The following is a 17,190-nucleotide window of genomic DNA, read 5'->3' on the forward strand; positions in this document are numbered from 1 at the left end:
GCCTCCACATTTTTTTAGGAAATTTCAGGAAAATCTAATGGATGTATCAAATGCTATGAGGCAAAAAGTATAATTTTTGGCCATTTGGGAGCATTTTTGGACCTCTTTTGAGCCCATGGATACACCAAGTCTCAGTGTAAATGGAAAACACTGCAGTTTCAGGCTTTAATACATGTATATTTGAGTTGACGACAGTGAAAAGCCACTATATAGTCAGACATATCAAGTTTTTGTTGAGAAATATGGAAAAAGAGCCACAAAAAAAAGGGGGTGTTTTTAGCACTAAAAGTCCCTGGGAATGCGAACCAGAATTTTGCCAGGGTCATGCATACTGGATTTAGATTAAGAACAATGGGTTCCATATTTTGGCCAAGTTTCTGACAAATTTAATGGATGGATCAAAAGTTATGGGGCAAAACGTGTCATTTTTGGCTATTTTGGGGCATTTTTGCCCTCTTTTAAGCCCCTGAGGATGCAACGGGAATTTTCGCAAAAAAAATTATTTTACTGTGCACATCTATTTAATGAAATACAATTTATGGCAAAATTTCAGGAAAAACTAATGGACAGTTATCTGGCAATCGTCTGGATTAACGGACGCACGGATGCTACTGAAAACATAGGTCCCTCTCCGATAAATCGGGGGGGGGGGACCAAAAAAATGATAGGAGTATAGATTATGTATTAATACAGACCAGAATATACGTCAGCCATATTTCTGACTGAAATTTAAAATCTGTAGATGTTAACTCCATATTACATTTATCGTTTTTTAACTAATATACGGAAAAGACTTGGTTTATAAATAAATATTCTTTGAAAAAATAAAACAAAAATTTTCCTATCCTCCAGAGGGCAGTGGGAAGACCCTCTCCCTCAAACATTTTTTACTAAAATGTCACCATTTATCAAGGCCTAAAGGCTACTCAAGAACAAAAGTTAAAAGTGTATAAGGTGGACAGTGAGACAATTGATTAACAAGAATTCTTCTTTTTTTTTTTTTTTTTTCTTACTTGGGAGTCACCTCTTATCAAGGCCCGAAGGTCACTCAAGGATAAGGGTTAATGAATTTAAGGTGGTAGTGTAGTAATCGTTAATGATGTAAATTGGATAGAATTGGATTATTTATGAAGACGGCTAAAAACATTGTTTACATTGGATATGAAGGCGACCGTGTTGTATTCAACTGGGAAGCAGGCCAGTGGAACAGTATTCCAGAGGCGAGCAGTTCTGGGAAACAAGCTTTGTTAATGGCATCTGCGTTTAGATTTAGGCACAGTTAGTGGTGGGAGTGAAACACATATGGTGGTTGTAGCTAGTCGTGTATTTTTTTTTTGTGAAAGTTTGACAACGGGGAACCATAGACTAGTGTTCAGTCGAGCACATGCCATGAAAATAACTATAGATCAGAGACGGGCTTGCACCGTCATTTCTGTGGGAAAGAGGTTGCAAGGGAGAGAGAAAAAAACATCACCTAGTTTTCAAAGCCGGTTTTAAACTCTATCAAGGATGGATAGGGCGTGGCGAGCACCTCCTGTCTAAATGTGGCAACAGTACTCTGTTTTACCTTGTACTTGAAAACGAGCATGTTATAGTCAGTTGGGAAGCAGTCTCTTAGCACTGTGTTCCACAGACAAGCAGTTCTAGGAAAGCAACTTTGTTCATGGAAGTTTCATTTAGTTTTAGATAGAGCAAAAGAGAGGAAGGGAAATTATTGACTGATTGTAGCTAGACGAGTTTTTGCTGTGAATGTTTTACAAGGGTGGGACCATAGATTGAAGCTCAGTCGAGCACCTGCTATGAAAATAATGATAGAGTAGAGAAAGACTAGCAGCGCCTCTTGTACGTGCTAATTTGGTTCTACACTCATCCAATAAGTTCATTGGGGTTAGATCAGGTGAATATGGTGGCTCCTTATTGTCTGATCCATCATGAAGCCGTGCACACACACCATTGATTGCAAAGTGCTCAAAGTAGAATTATGTGTCTTTATATTTACAAAGGAGTCACCTCTTATCAAGTCCCGGAGGACACTCAAATATAAGGGTTAATGAGGGTACAGTAATCATTCGGTTAATAGTGTAGTAATAGTTGGTAGTAGAAATTTTGTATCATTTGATTATTTAAGGGGACGGTTTAATAAGAACTTGTTTACATTGAACTTGAAGACATTATTGTAGTCGGTTGGAAAGCAGGCCAGCAGAACAAAGTTCCATAGGCAGGCAGTTCTGAGAAAGAGTCCTTGTTTATAGAATCCATGTTTAGATTTAGGTACAGATAGAGAGTGGGGAAAATTATTGATATGGTTTTAATTAGACAAGTGTTTTTTGTGAAAGTTTGGCAAGGGGGGAGGGAGGCATAACTGTGGTATTATTGTTGTACCTTATACCATGTTCAAATGCAGTTTCGTTGATGGGTTTCCGGTAAATAATTTATCTTTATGCTTAGCTTTGAACAATAATACTTCTTTTTGTTTTTTTTACAGAATATCAACGTTTTCCAGGTTATTTAATGCCAAATCAAATTGAAGTTATATATTTTTGTCTATATAGACCAGCTGCTTTTAAAAAGTACATTATAGTATCTACTTTATTTTATTTTATTAGTTGTTTTCTTTTATATTATATTATTTATGTTATTTTGTTTGTTATTTGTCTTGTATGATTCGTCTTGCTTTTTCCTTTTCTTTTTTTTTAACAAAGGAGTCATCGCTTATCAAGGCCTGGAGGCACTCGAGGATAAAGGTTAATGCGTGTACGGAAATCAATGGGAAAATGTAGTAATCATTAGTAGTGGAAATTTGGTAAATTGGATTACTGAAAGAGACGGTTCATCAAGAATTTGTTCACCTTGGACTTGAAGACGACCATATTGTAGTCAGTTGGAAAGCAGGAAAACAGACCAGTTCCACGGGCGTGCAGTTCTAAGAACGAAGTTTTGTTCATGGAATTGACTTTTAGGTTTAGGCACAGATAAAGATTGGGAGAAATTATCGATAGTGGTTTCAGCTAGATGAGTGTTTTTTGTGAAAGTCAGGCAAGGAGGGATCAAAGATTGGAGCTCAGACAAGCAATTGTCATGGAAATAACGATAAAGCAGATACAGCTTCGCAATGTCTGTTCTGTGGGAAATAAATTGCAAGGAGGAGAAATGGACATCCCCTACTAGGCTATGAAGTTTATTTTGAACTCTGTCAAGGCAGAATAAGTGTTTCTAGCAGCTCCTGCCCAGATATGGCAACAGTACTCCATCGTTGGATGTACATATATAGGTAGAGAACTGCATCAGCTGTGAAATATCTACTGGAGTGGTAGAACGATTCCACTATTTTCCAGCAGCCTTGGCAACAGATGATGTATGTGTTCCATCTCAGATCAGGAGTACAGATCAGACCCAAAAGCTTGTTAAAACATGGAGCCTCCTCTAGACGAGATCCATTCATTTCAATTGCTGCCAGACAGGGGATCAGAGCGTCGATGATGTAAAAATAAAAGCTTGGCTTTAAATCCGTTAAAATTAACCAGCCACCTCTTTCCCCATTGTACTACGTGCTCAAGATGAGAGAAGAGAGAATCAGAGAACTTGGTCATTTATTGCCTTTGAAGATGGTAGTGTCGTCAGCATAAATGATCTTAGGATGTGATTCAGGAGATCATTGATGTAGATCAGGAAGAGAGTTGGGTTCAGGATAGACCTTTGAAGGATTCCAGCATTAATGCTGTGAGCTTTTTTTTTTTTTTAATTTTTTTTTTTTTAAATTTTTTTTTTTTTTAATTTTTTTTTTTTTTAAATTTTTTTTTTTTTAATTTTTTTTTTACATGAAGTTCACCACTTATTAAGGCCCAATGGCCACTCGGGGATAAGGGTTATTGTGTGTATAGTAATCAAAGGGATAGTGTAGCAATAATATTGGAGAATTGGTAAGGTGTCATTACTTAGGGGGGTGGTTCATCAGGAATTTGTTTGTGTTGGACTTGAAGACATCCAGGTTGAAGTCGGGAGGGAAACAGGCAAGCGGAACAGCGTTCCACAGGCGTGCAGTTCTAAGAAAGAAGCTTTGTTCATGGAATCTACGTTTTGATTTAGGCACAGATAAGGAGTGGGGAAAATTATTGACGGTGGTTTCAGCTAGTCGGGTGTTTTTTGAAAAAGATTGGCGAGGGGGGACCAGAGAATGGAGCTGAGACGAGCACTTGCCATGGAAATAATGATAGAACAACGACAGGCTCGCTACGTCTCTTCTGTGGGAAGTTGCAGGGTAGAGAAAAGGGCATCCCCCACTAAGCCACGAAGTCTATTTTGTACTCTGTCAAGGCAGAATAGACTGTTTTTAGTAGCTCCTGCCAAGATGTGGCAGCAGTATTCCATCCTTGGACGTACTTGGCTTTTATATAGATAGAGAATTGCATCATTAGTGAGATATCTTCTGGAGCGGTAGAAGGATCCCACCATTTTCTCAGCGACCTTGGCAACAGACTTGATGTATGTGCTCCATTTAAGATCAGGAATAAAGGTCAAACCCAGAAGCTTATCAAAACATGGGGCCTCGCCTAGACGAGAGCCATCCATTTCAATTGATGCCAGATGCGGATCAGAGCGTTTATGATGTAGAGATAAGAGTTTGGTTTTGGATGCATTAAAGGTAACCAGCCACATCTTTCCCCACTTCACCACATGCTCAAGATCAGAGGAGAGAGAATCAGAGAGAATATCATCATTTACGGCCTTTGATGTGTTGCCATAGATGGTCGTGTCGTCAGCATAGATGTCAACGAAAGATTTTAGTATGTGTTTTGAGAGATCATTGATGTAGATCAGGAAGAGAGTTGGGCCCAGTATGGACCCCTGAGGGTCTCTAGCATTAATACTGTGGGCCTCTGATTTCTGCCCTTCAACCACTACTCTTATGAGCCTATCTGAGAGAAATGATTTAATGATCAAGAAAACATCTCCAGCTTCTGATTTCTACACATCAACCACTACTCTTATGAACCTATCAGAGAGAAATGATTTCATAGTAGAAAAGACAATTCCAGCTATAACGTAGCTGGAGATTTTGTGGAGTAGACCTTCATGCCATGCCCTATCAAAGGCCTTTGATATGTCAAGAGCAATTGCCCTAGAAAGGAAGCCTCCGTCGAGAGATTCACTAATCCTATGCGATATAACTGCTAGCACATCTGCTGTAGATATATTGTGTCATTTAGTTTGTTTATTTTTATATATTTATTTATTTATTTTTTGTAACTTTTTTTATTTGTTTGATTATTTTATTTTAACGGTTCCTTCATATTTTTGATTTTGTCATCTGTGAAAATTTACGAGATTCTATTTGCATTCCATTCTGTAAATTCCGATTCATCTAATTCTTTGTTCTGTGATTTATTCCATTTTTATTTCCAGTTCATTCCAAACCACATAATTTAATAACTGCAAATTTCCTCCTGCGATAACAATTTCCTGTTCTTCTCATAGCTCGACTTTCTTTGTCATGTCCAACTGAAGTGATATCAATTAAGAAATTCATTTATTGGTCATAAAATATTTATTCGTAGGGATATCATAGACTGATGACTTTTCGTGGCAATTTTTTTTCTCTTTTACACTTGTATGACTTTCTTTGCTGTCCAATACCAATTGTATCCATCGCTGAGTGTGAAGAAACGGTAATCTATTTGATATCCAACTGAAAAGCCAAGGTAGAAGCATCGATTAATATCAGCATCATATTCGCCACTTTGTTTTGACTTCAAACAATGACTTTTTCATACAGGAAGGCCGATGAGTTATTATTTCTTGTTGCAAATCATATGCAAAAATCATATGCAAATCATATGCAAATCATATCCGTGACTTGGGCTGAGTCAGATCTCAACTAAAAACAATTCAGATTTCACTGAATTAGAAATTAAATTAATTCTTTTGGCCAGGAAATCCATTATATATTTTTATGATAAACTCTGGACCAGAAAAGACACCGCTGAAAACTCTGATATAGTGATGTGACCCATTGACTCAGCTCTGGTCACAGATCTTGAGTTATTCCTCCTGTAGAAGTTGCGATCCAAATTCAAGGACAGGCCTTTGCAAGGTGGCCTATACAGAGAGATGATGCACTATTCATAACTAGAGCTAGCCCTAGATTATACAATAAAACTATTTGGGAATTTTGGCTATAACCATCGTCATATGACAGGGTGCTTATAACAGGTTTTCAAACAAGTTATAACCTGACTGATAACACACTAACTCTTCAGCTTAACATTCAAAAGCAATATGAACTGGAAGAAATACATTGAGGACATTGAAAGATGGGTTCCCCCTACCATGCAAGAAGATTACTCGCACCTGAAAACCGCTAGACTCTGGAATTCCATTCCAGGTCCTTGCTTCCCTAACTGTACTGACATGCAGAAGTTCAAGTGTAACGTGAACCTACATCTTGCTGCCCAAATCCCAACATAATGCCCCAGTAGTTGCTGCCCCTGATAGTAGCCCCCTACACCAAAGTGGCAATGTACCTTGTTTGGGGTGAAAATGTAATTAAAAAAAAAAAAAAATGTCTCACACTGTCAACTAAGCTCCAACTCCTGTCCCATCACTGCAATGTTACCTCCCTGTGCCTGTTTTACAAGAATTTTAATGGAATGTGATAAAATCATCACACTTGTAATCCCTCGATGTACATCCCCCTGAAAAACCTGCTTAGCAACAAAATCACACCCCTTCACTGTAGAGGTCTCTAAATGCTGGAAAACCTAATCTACAGGGTGGAACGATAAAAGTGTCGCCCTAAAGAAAACAAGACAATTTTATTTTAAAACTTTTATTGAAAAAATCAGTTCAGGTAACTTGATTATGTAGTAGAGCTGACATCTATTTAATATAGCCGCCTTCAGCGTCTCAATAGGGGTCTGGGACTGGGAGCATGCCTTTTCCACAAGCGCTAGTGGGAATTCTGCGAATACTCAGTGGATGGCGGTGATCAGGCTAGCTTTGGTATTGTGGAAGGTCGATAGTTGTACAGCGGCGCATCTACAATCTTGCTCATTGAACATTGCGTCGCTTTCAGACATGATAGTAGGCTCGTATCGCTCTTAGGATTTGTACACAACTGGCCAACAAATAGATGGTCTGCAACATAAAAAGAAAACCGGTTTTCATCAAACGGAAATGGAATCCTGTCTTTTCTATGGCAACAATTTTATCTTTCTGCCCTGTAATAATTTCTTCTCTCGAACACATAGACTTTGGAATTTCCTTCCTTTTAGCTTGTGTGATAATAACATTTCTCAAATACACTTGTCACGTTAGGCTGTGTAAGGTGTTAACTTTGTTTAAAACCGTCTGTCCCTGGTATTAGTGGATTATTTCGAGCTTCGATACATAACTTCTCTAAGAACACTGACAGGTACATAAAGCACCTTCATGTGAAATTTCATGAAAATTGGCCCAGCTGTTTTCGAGTCCATAGGAAATGAACTCACACAGACATGCACAAAGTTCCTTTTATATAATAGAGATAATGAGTGTTTCTGGTATCAAAGCAAGGTTGATATGTAATTGAATAAAAACTAGGTAGGTAGAAGAGTAACTTATGTTGCTTTTGATGCGAAATAAAACCTTCTGTAAGAAAATTTGCTTCACAGTTTAACCCTCTAGAGCCGCCCGTGCCATATGTGGCACAATCCTAATCAGGGAGATTAGACCTCAAGGTGAGAGATATGACAGATTTCAAAATTTCACGTTTTTAAATGAATTCACTTTTTTTGTTCAGATTCTTGATCCAATAAAATTTTTGTTTAAGTATTATGTTCAGGTCCTAGAGGGTTAAAATGTTAAAAAAAAAAAGAATTTTTCAACTTTTTCATTTTTTTTTTTTTTTAGATCTTTATATAAATACAGTTAAAAGCAAAATAATTCGACATTGTTATCAAGAAAACAGATTATAAAAGAAATCTAATTAAAAAATTATTTTAAAACTTGTGCATTTTTTAACTTAAAAGTATATTCACACATGACTAATTTTAACAAATATAAAAAAAAAAAACTATAAAAAAAAAACTTCACATTATTTTCCCGGCAAAAATTACTCTTTTAATTGTACGTGTTCAAATGTAAATTAATTATTTTCGGCGCTTCTGCACTATTGGGACGACATTTTGTAGTCAATAAATGGAGTTTTCAGATATAAAAAACAATGGTTTCAACTGATTTGTTTTTCAATTCTAATAAGTTAGAATGGTAGATTCCAAATTATGCAGTCGAAATTACCGGAATATTACTGAATTATTAAAAAAACAAAAAAACAACCTTAATCGTGGTAGGTGAAAAATTGCCGCCATTTTGTTTAAATCGAAACAGAAAATTACTTCTCTTTTGAACTTGCCTGTGTCTTAGGACCGTCTTCATGCAGCTGTTAAAGAGAAAGAAATGTGGAAAATAAGCTCAATAGAAAGCAATAATAAAATTCATAGTAACTTCTTTTTTTCCTAAAAGCCACTCAGGGATAAGGGTTATTGCAAGTACATTACGTTAGTGTGGAGATTTGATGAAGTGTTTAATTAAGGGTGCGGTTCATTAGGAATTTGTTAACATTGGACTTGAAGACATCCAAGTTGTAGTCTGGAGGGAAGCATGCAGATGGAACAGTTCCACAGGCGTGCAGTTCTAAGAAAGAAGCTTTGTTCATGGAATCCGTGTTTTGATTTAGGCACAGATATAGAGTGGGGGAAATTTTTCGCAGTGGATTCAGCTGGACGGGTGTTTTTCGTGAAAGATTGGCGAGGGGGGACCAAAGATTGGAGTTCAGACGAGCACTTGCCATGGAAATAACGATAAAACAAGGATAGGCTCGCAACGTCTCTTCTGTGGGAGAGAGGTTGCAGGGTAGAGAAAAGGGCATCCCCCACTAAGCCACGAAGTCTATTTTGTACTCTGTCAAGGCAGGATAGGCTGTTTTTAGCAGCTCCTGCCCAGATATGGCAACAGTATTCCATCCTTGGACGTACTTGGCTTTTATATAGATAGAGAATTGCATCAGTAGTGAGATATCTTCTGGAGCGGTAGAAGGATCCCACCATCTTTCCAGCGACCTTGGCAACAGACTTGATGTACGTGTTCCATTTCAGATCAGGAGTAAAGGTCAAACCCAGAAGCTTGTCAAAACACGGGGCCTCACCCAGATGAGAGCCATCCATCACAATTGATGCCAGATGGGGATCAGAGCGTTGATGATGTAAGGATAGGAGTTTGGTTTTGGATGCATTAAAGGTAACCAGCCACATCTTTCCCCACTGAACCACGCGCTCGAGATCAGAAGAGAGAGAATCAGAGAGAAATTTGTCATTTACAGCCTTTGATGTGTTGCCGTAGATGGTTGTGTCATCAGCATAGATGTCAACGAATGATTTAAGTATGTGTTTAGCGAGGTCATTGATGTAGATCAGGAAGAGAGTTGGGCCCAGGATTGACCCCTGAGGGACTCCAGCATTTATATTGCAGGCCTCCGATTTTTGTCCATCTACCACTACTCTTATGAGCCTATCGGAGAGAAATAATTTAATGATTGAGAAAACATTTCCAGTTATACCGTAGCTGGAAATCTTGTGAAGTAGACCCTTATGCCATACCTTGTCGAAGGCCTTTGATATGTCAAGAGCAATTGCCCTAGAAAGGAAGCCTTTGTCAAGAGATTCACTAATCCTGTGGGATATAACCACAGCACATCTGCGGTAGATCTTGCAGAGCGGGAACCATAAGGCAGCGCTTAAATAGTTTCGTAAGTATGGGAGCAAGTTCTGGTTGAAGCTTTTTTTAACACTATAATTGGGATGCCATCAGGGCCAGTTGCTTTAGTGGAATCTAGGTTCTTGATTAGCTTGGCGACCTCATGCACGGATATTTGTATGTTTCCTAGCTTGTTCTGTGTTATAGGAGAAAATATGGGGAGTTGATGGCCTTCGTCGCATAGGGTAGAGTTTGCTGCAAAGTTCTTTGCAAATAGCTTGGCCTTGTCTGACGCTGACGAGATGACCTCTGGTTCATTGATAATGGTTGGGATAGAACGCACACTTCTGTTCAGGATCCTATTTGTTATTTGCCAAAACTGGTGGGAACCAAGCCGCTGATCAGCTACCTTGGATTTAACAGACTGGGCATATAGCTCCCTTGCATTTTTTATTACTCTTTTACAGTGGTTGCTGGCAGACCTGAAAGCAGCTTTAGTCTCAGTGCATCTATTATGTTGGTAGCTATGGAAAAAGTGATTTCTGTGCGCGATAGCAGCAGCACATTCTGGGGAGAACCATGGTTGGCTGTTAGGCTTTTGTTGGAATTTTTTAGATGGTATGAATTGGTCTATGCCTACAATTAACCATTCGGTCAGATCTGATACTATAGAGGACACTTCATTTTTAAACATGGAGTGCAGAGGTAAATCAGATATGAATGTACGGAAGCTATCCCAGTCAGCCATAGAGTATCAGTATACAGTGCGTTGTTGGTTGTTTCAACTAGGTGAGTATTTGTTGTGAATGTCATATTGGGAGGGGATATAGATTGGAGCTCAGCCATACACCTATGTTAAAAGTATTGCTAAAGCAGAGACAAAATTGCATCGTTTCTTCTGTGTGAAAGAGGGAGCAGGATGGCATAAAGGTCATCACCTACTGAGGAGGAGAGATGGAAGATGTAGAATCAAATTGACTTACCGGCATTAAATGCTCCCATATTTAATATGCAAATGTTGCTTAATTCAAGCAAACAGTGCCCTAAATGGATCATCGGCTCATGGACTATCAGCTATCTAGAAAATTTGAAACATCTGCAATTCCAGGCCCCATTCCCAGTGCTTTGCTCGAATCCTGTATGTCAACACCTTCGAATTGTCATACACCTGATACATCAATGCTGTTAATTAGAGAAAGTGTAATAGTATCCAAAAAAACACTGTGGCAAAAATCAGTGGCAACAAAAATTGCTTGATTATTGCCCAAATTACTCCCTTAAAATCAACCAGACCGGAAAGAACTCATCTTATACCAGAGACCATTATGCTCGCACACTGGAGAAGATGGGAGAAGAGGGGGGAAATTAAATTGGTCCACCGGCATAAAATATACCAATATTTAGTATGAAAATATTGTTTATTTTAAGCAAGAAGTTCCCTCAATGGATCATGTGGTTTTGGTGGTTAAAATGGTCACGCCTTAATACTGTATGTACACACACTTTTTTTTGCTCGTAACCATATGTTACATGTCACACAAACTTTAAATCTATATAAATAAAACAGATGTATATATGCGTGTCTGTCTGTGCAAAAATATTTAACCGATAAACTCTTAAATTACTGGTCACATAACTGAGATAATAGGAAAATAGTAATGATACACCAACGATGGTTTATAACGAGTAAAATCTTTGTTTGGATGGATAATACGAACAGAAAAGTCGTCAAGTTGCAATGCAAAATGTTCATTTCAATTTGTCGACATATTTGTATTAGTTTGCGCATGCGTAAAACTAATCATAGCTTAAAGTTGTTTAATTTTAAAACTTATCTACCTGTTGGGTTGGTCCTGGATATGATCTTAAACTATATCCAGTGCTGAGGCCCCAGCTTGCGGGCTTTGGGGAGTGTGGAGCCACCCTTTAATTACCATTGCTCCCAGGTCCACTCTGACTCGGAGTGGTAGTACCTGTTAGAGTTCCAACTATGGGTTAAATAGAAACCGACTTGAAAACAACAAATATATTCTATTAAAAAATTTTTCTTCAAAATCTTTGGATTCGGCATTAAATAACCCAAAAAGTGTTGATATGCCGTAAAACAAAAACAACCAAACAATCAACCTGTCGGGTTAGTTCAAAGGGTAGGGAATGCGGCTGATGTGTGAAATGAGAGGAATGGTTTAGAGTCCAGGTGATGACACCCAATTCATTTCTTCTTTTTTAATTTTGAAATCAGTGCTATATATTAGGTACAATATAATATTCAATAGAGAATTGGCACTGTAATAATAAATATGAAAGCTGCATAAATTAAAAAATCTCAAAGAGTATTTTACGACCGGCAAGATCGCCCCACTCCCTCCCCTGCTAGTTTATTAATAAATAGTTAATTAAAAAAAAAAAAAAAAAAAAAAAAAGTAATGCAGACATTTTTTAGGAAAGCCCGTTGCGCACATTTATTACTTACTATGAATGGCGGCAAAGCATTTTACTATAAATTATCCGCTTATGGGCTAGCAGCCAATCAGAAGCCAGAAAATGGACTTGCTCGTGTAAGCTTGATGGAACTTTCCTGCCTTAATATAAACCGGTATGTTAGCGTTCTTTTCAGTTAATTTGTTTGTAGTTCAACTAGTCAGACAGTTCGACACTGACTACTAAGTTCAATTGGGTTTTTTTTTTTTTTTTTTTTTTTTTTTGGCGATTGAGTCGTGCAGTCTGGAGTGAGGGAAATTGGTAAACTAATAAACGTATGTGTCTTGTTGACAACCCCCCCGCGTTAAAACGCAACACATGTGCGCATGTTTTGTTGACTTAAGTAAATATTGATTCTTCTGGCCTGATGCAACTCGTGCAAGCATTCAAATTGTTAAAGTGGCTTCCTACATAATACATGGGCCGAACATTCTTTGCTCATTCCCGAATTGGAGCGGTGCACTTATGAAGTGACTCAGTCCTGTCTCTATCGATCACATCTGTATTTTCTAAAGGTGAATTTTGTGGATATGTCTTTGCTCGTATGTGATCTCAATTCAAATCTTTACCCTATTATTGATTTGGATGCTTCAAGATCTGTAGAAAATTCAATTCGTGGCGCCGGACCAAACTCGCATATTTGAAATGGAAAAGCCATAGCTTCAGGCAGCTGTTAAAGGGAAAGAAATGTGGAAAATAAGCTCAATAAAAAGCAATAATAAAATTCATAGTAACTTTCTTTTTTTTTTCTTTTTTCTTTTTGCAAGTGAATCGCTACTTATCAAGGTCTGAAGGCCACTCAAGGATAAGGGTTAATGAGTAAGATGGTATTTGATTATTTAATGGAGGGACAGCTCAACAAGAACTTGTTTCCATTAGATTTGAAGACGACCATGTTGTAGTCAGCTGAAAAGCAAGCCCCCGGTACAGAGTTCCACAGGCGGGCAGTTCTAGAAAAATGGAATTTGGATTTAGGCACAGACAGAGAATGGGGGAAACTGGCAGTGGTTGTAGCTAGGCGAGTGTTTGTTATGAGTGTTTTGCAAGGTTGAGGGCACCATAGATTGAAGCTCAGTTGAGCATTTGCCATAAAAATGAGATTAGAGCAGAAATAGACTCCCGACGTACATTCTCTGAGTAAGAGATTGCAAGGAGGAGAAAAGGGAATCACCTACTAGGTATTGGAGCCAGGTTTTGAACCCTATCAGGTCAGGAGAGGATGCTTTGAGCAGCTACTATCCAGAGGTGGCAACAGTTGGCTGAAAGAAAGCGTTTCAGTCGAATTTACCAATCTATATAATTAATTACTAAAGGAAACTGGTATCTGTCTCTCTAAAGCTGAAACTATAATTCCTATTAAATTTACTAATATACTATCTTTTAATGTACATGCACCTTACTATTTATTTTATGAAAATCGCTCCAGACAATACATGAAGCCACTTGATGTAAGAAGTTTAAAATAAGATGTTACTTAAAAGGTAAAAAATTAGCCAATAAGTGTTAGATGGATCGATTCTGACCCCAAAAGCAGCAATTCTTTCTCTTTGTCAGAAACATCGCTGATGGAATGTGAAAACTAAAGTACTTTCAGTTCAGGAGCAAAACAGTTCAGTATCTGTTCTGTTGTCATGATACCATCCTCCTAGGTTTACCTCCTCCTTTAGCAAGGCAATATAGTAGATGTTCGTTTGTCATATCATCTTCCTAGGATAGTAAAAAAAATATCTGATCAGAAGAAGCATATTTTTGCAAGGTATATCTAATATATAAAGTTATCGGATTTTCGAAGTTGGACACAAATATCATTTAAGCTGACGAATCAGATTTTGCTTTTACTTATTTTTGTATCATTTATTGGAAGTGTGTGTGTGTATGTATATATTTACAAAGGAATAACCACTTATCAAGGCCCAGAAGCCACTCGAGGATAAGGGTTACAGAGTGTACAGTAGTCAAAGGGACACTATCATAGTAACCGTTAGAAGCATAAATTTGGTAAATTGGATTACTTAAGAGGAACGGCTCCTCAAGAATTTGTTTACGTTGGACTTGAAGGCAACCATATTGTAGTTAACTTGAAAGCAGAAAAACAGAGGAGAGTTCCACAGGTGTGCAGTTCTTAGAAAGCAGCTTTGTTCATGGAATCTACGTTTAGGTTTAGACACAGATAAAGAGTGGGGGAAATTATTGATAGTGTTTACAGCCAGACAAGTGTTTTTCGTGAATGTTTGTTGAGGGAGAACTATAGATTAAAGCTCAGACGAGCACTTGCCATGAAAATAATGATAAAACAGAGACAGGCTCTCAGCGTCTCTTCTGTGAGAAAGAGGTTGCAAGGAAGAGAACAGGGTATTCCCCACGAAGTCTATTCTGAAATCTGTCAAGGCAAGATAAGATCTTCCTAGCAGCTCCTGCCCAAATGTGACAGCAATACTCCATCCTTGGACGTACCTGGCTCTTATATAGGTAGAGAATTGCATCAGCAGGTAGATATCTACTGGATTGATAGAAGGATCCCATCATTTTTCCAGCGACATTGGCAACAGATTAGATGTGTGCATTCCATTTTAGATCAGAAGTAACGGTCAAGCCCAGAAGCTTGTCAAAACTTGAGGCCTCCTAAAGGCGAGAGCTATTCATTTCAATTGATGCCAGATAGGGATCAGAATGTTGATGATGCAAAGATAGAAGCTTGGTTTTAGATGCATTAAAAGTAACCAGCCACTTTTTTCCCCATTGTACCACATGCTCAAGATCAGAGGAGAGAGAATCAGAAAACTTGGCCGTTTGATGTACTGCCATAGATGGTAGTGTCGTCAGCAAAAATGTCTACAAATGATCTAAGGATGTGATTTGGAAGATCGTTAATGTAGATCAGGAAGAGAGTTTGGACTCAGGATGGACCCCTGAGGGACTCCAGCATTAAAACTATGAGCTTCTGATTTCTGCCCATCAACCACTGCTCTTATGAACCTATCAAAGAGAAATGATTTAATAATTGAGAAGACATTTCTAGCTATACCATAGCTGGAGAGATTGTGAAGTAGACCTTTATCATACCCTATCAAAGGCCTTTGATATGTCAAGAGCAATTGCCCTAGAAAGGAAGCCTCCATCGAGAGTTTTGCTAATCCTATGAGAAATAAGCACATCTGCTGTAGATCTAACAGAATGGAAACCATATTGCATGTCACTAAGAAGGTTATTTTTGCTGAGGTGGTTGACTACTCCACTATTTAACACAGATTCCAGCAACTTAGGAGACATATAGGTTTGTACTGAAAGGGAGATGACCGATCATCTGACTTCTTAACTACAGGGCATACTGATTAGATTTTCTAGGGTGTTGGGAAGCATTTCTCCTTAAGACAACGTTTAAATAATTTTGTAAGTATGGGTTCTAGTTATGGTTGAAGTTTTTTGAGCACTATATTGGAATGCCAGCAGGGCCAGTTGCTTTACTGGATTCAAGGTTTTTGATTAGCTTGGCAACATCACGCACAGATATTTGTATGTTGCATAGTGTGTTTTCTGATACAGGAGGAAATACGGGGAGGGAGCCTTGTCCTTGGCAAAGAGTTTTGCTTTGTCTGATGCTGACGAGATTACCTCAGGTCCATTGATGATAGTTGCCAACGCAGGGTGAAATGATAAATTTGTTGCCCTGAAACAAACAATACAGATTCATTTTAGAATTTATTTAAAAATTCTTATTGAAAAAATCAATTAAAGTAACTAGATTATGCAGTAGAGCACACATCTATTCAATGAGGCCGTCTTCAGCCTCAATTACCGCCTCAATACATGTCCGGTACTGGGAGCATGCCTTTCCATAAGCGCCGGCTGGAGCTTGGTGAATGCTCAACAAATGGCGGCGATCAGGCTGGCTTTGGTGTTGTGGGAGATCATGTTGGTAATGCTCTCGATGTATGACCAAACAAAGTAGTCTAGTGAGTTCGGGTCGGGGGAGGAGGGGAGACTAGTGAGAGAATAGTACAAAGTCGGAGCACTCGTTCTGAAGTCAAGCTTGGGTCTCTTTCGACTTGTGGGTTGGCGCTGAGTCTTGCTGCCGCACCCAGAGTCTGCGGTCGGCTGTCTCATCGCATCAGATCACCACACTCTTCAACACATTCAGGTACGCTTTGGTGTTGACTTTCAAGCCGAATTTGAAGATGTGAGTAAGCATGATGTGGCCCTCACTTGTTATTCGTGGCAATCCAGTGATGCATTTTGAGGGTGCTGGCAATGGTCCTGCTGTCATAACTTGGATCGGTAGAGAGCATGAGTTGTACAACGGTGCATCTCTGACCTCGTACGTTGAACATTGTGTCACTTTCAGACATGATAGAAGGCTTCTATCGCTCTTAGGAGTTGTACACAACTAGGCAACTAGTTGATGGTCTGCAACAAAAAATGAAAACTGGTTTTCATCGAATGGAAATGGAATGTCGTCTTTTCTAGAGCGACAATTTTATCGTTCCACCTTGTATAATTATTCAGTGACACGTTTCACCGTCTATGACTCATCAGTGTGGCTAGATCATATATATATATATATAATCTTCTTAAAATTATAAGAAAGTATATGCTATTAAGGTTAATATTCTATAAATTATGTTGTGAATTGTAACAAATATTAAGCTCAATGAAAATGAATTTTCATCTTCAGAGCATGTATATCATTAATTATCGATTAACAAAAGCAAAAGATGGAATTCACATATGAATTCACTTATAAATTTGTATTAGTTTATATTTTTAAGCAGAAAAGAAAATGAATAATAAAAATTTATAAGTGAATTCGGTCTCCGTCAATTTCATATTCGTACGTACGTTATCACTCTCCACTCCTCGTTTTTTAAAGATGAGATTGCCCAATCACCAAAGAAGCAATCTCATCTTTAAAAAAAAAATGTAATATTTTTTTTTTTTTTAAATTTCATCCAATGCTCGCTTTTAAAATTAAAGCAAAACAAC

Source organism: Euprymna scolopes, chromosome 27, assembly GCF_053919585.1.
Source record: "Euprymna scolopes isolate OS-2025 chromosome 27, ASM5391958v1, whole genome shotgun sequence".
NCBI lineage: Eukaryota > Metazoa > Mollusca > Cephalopoda > Sepiida > Sepiolidae > Euprymna > Euprymna scolopes.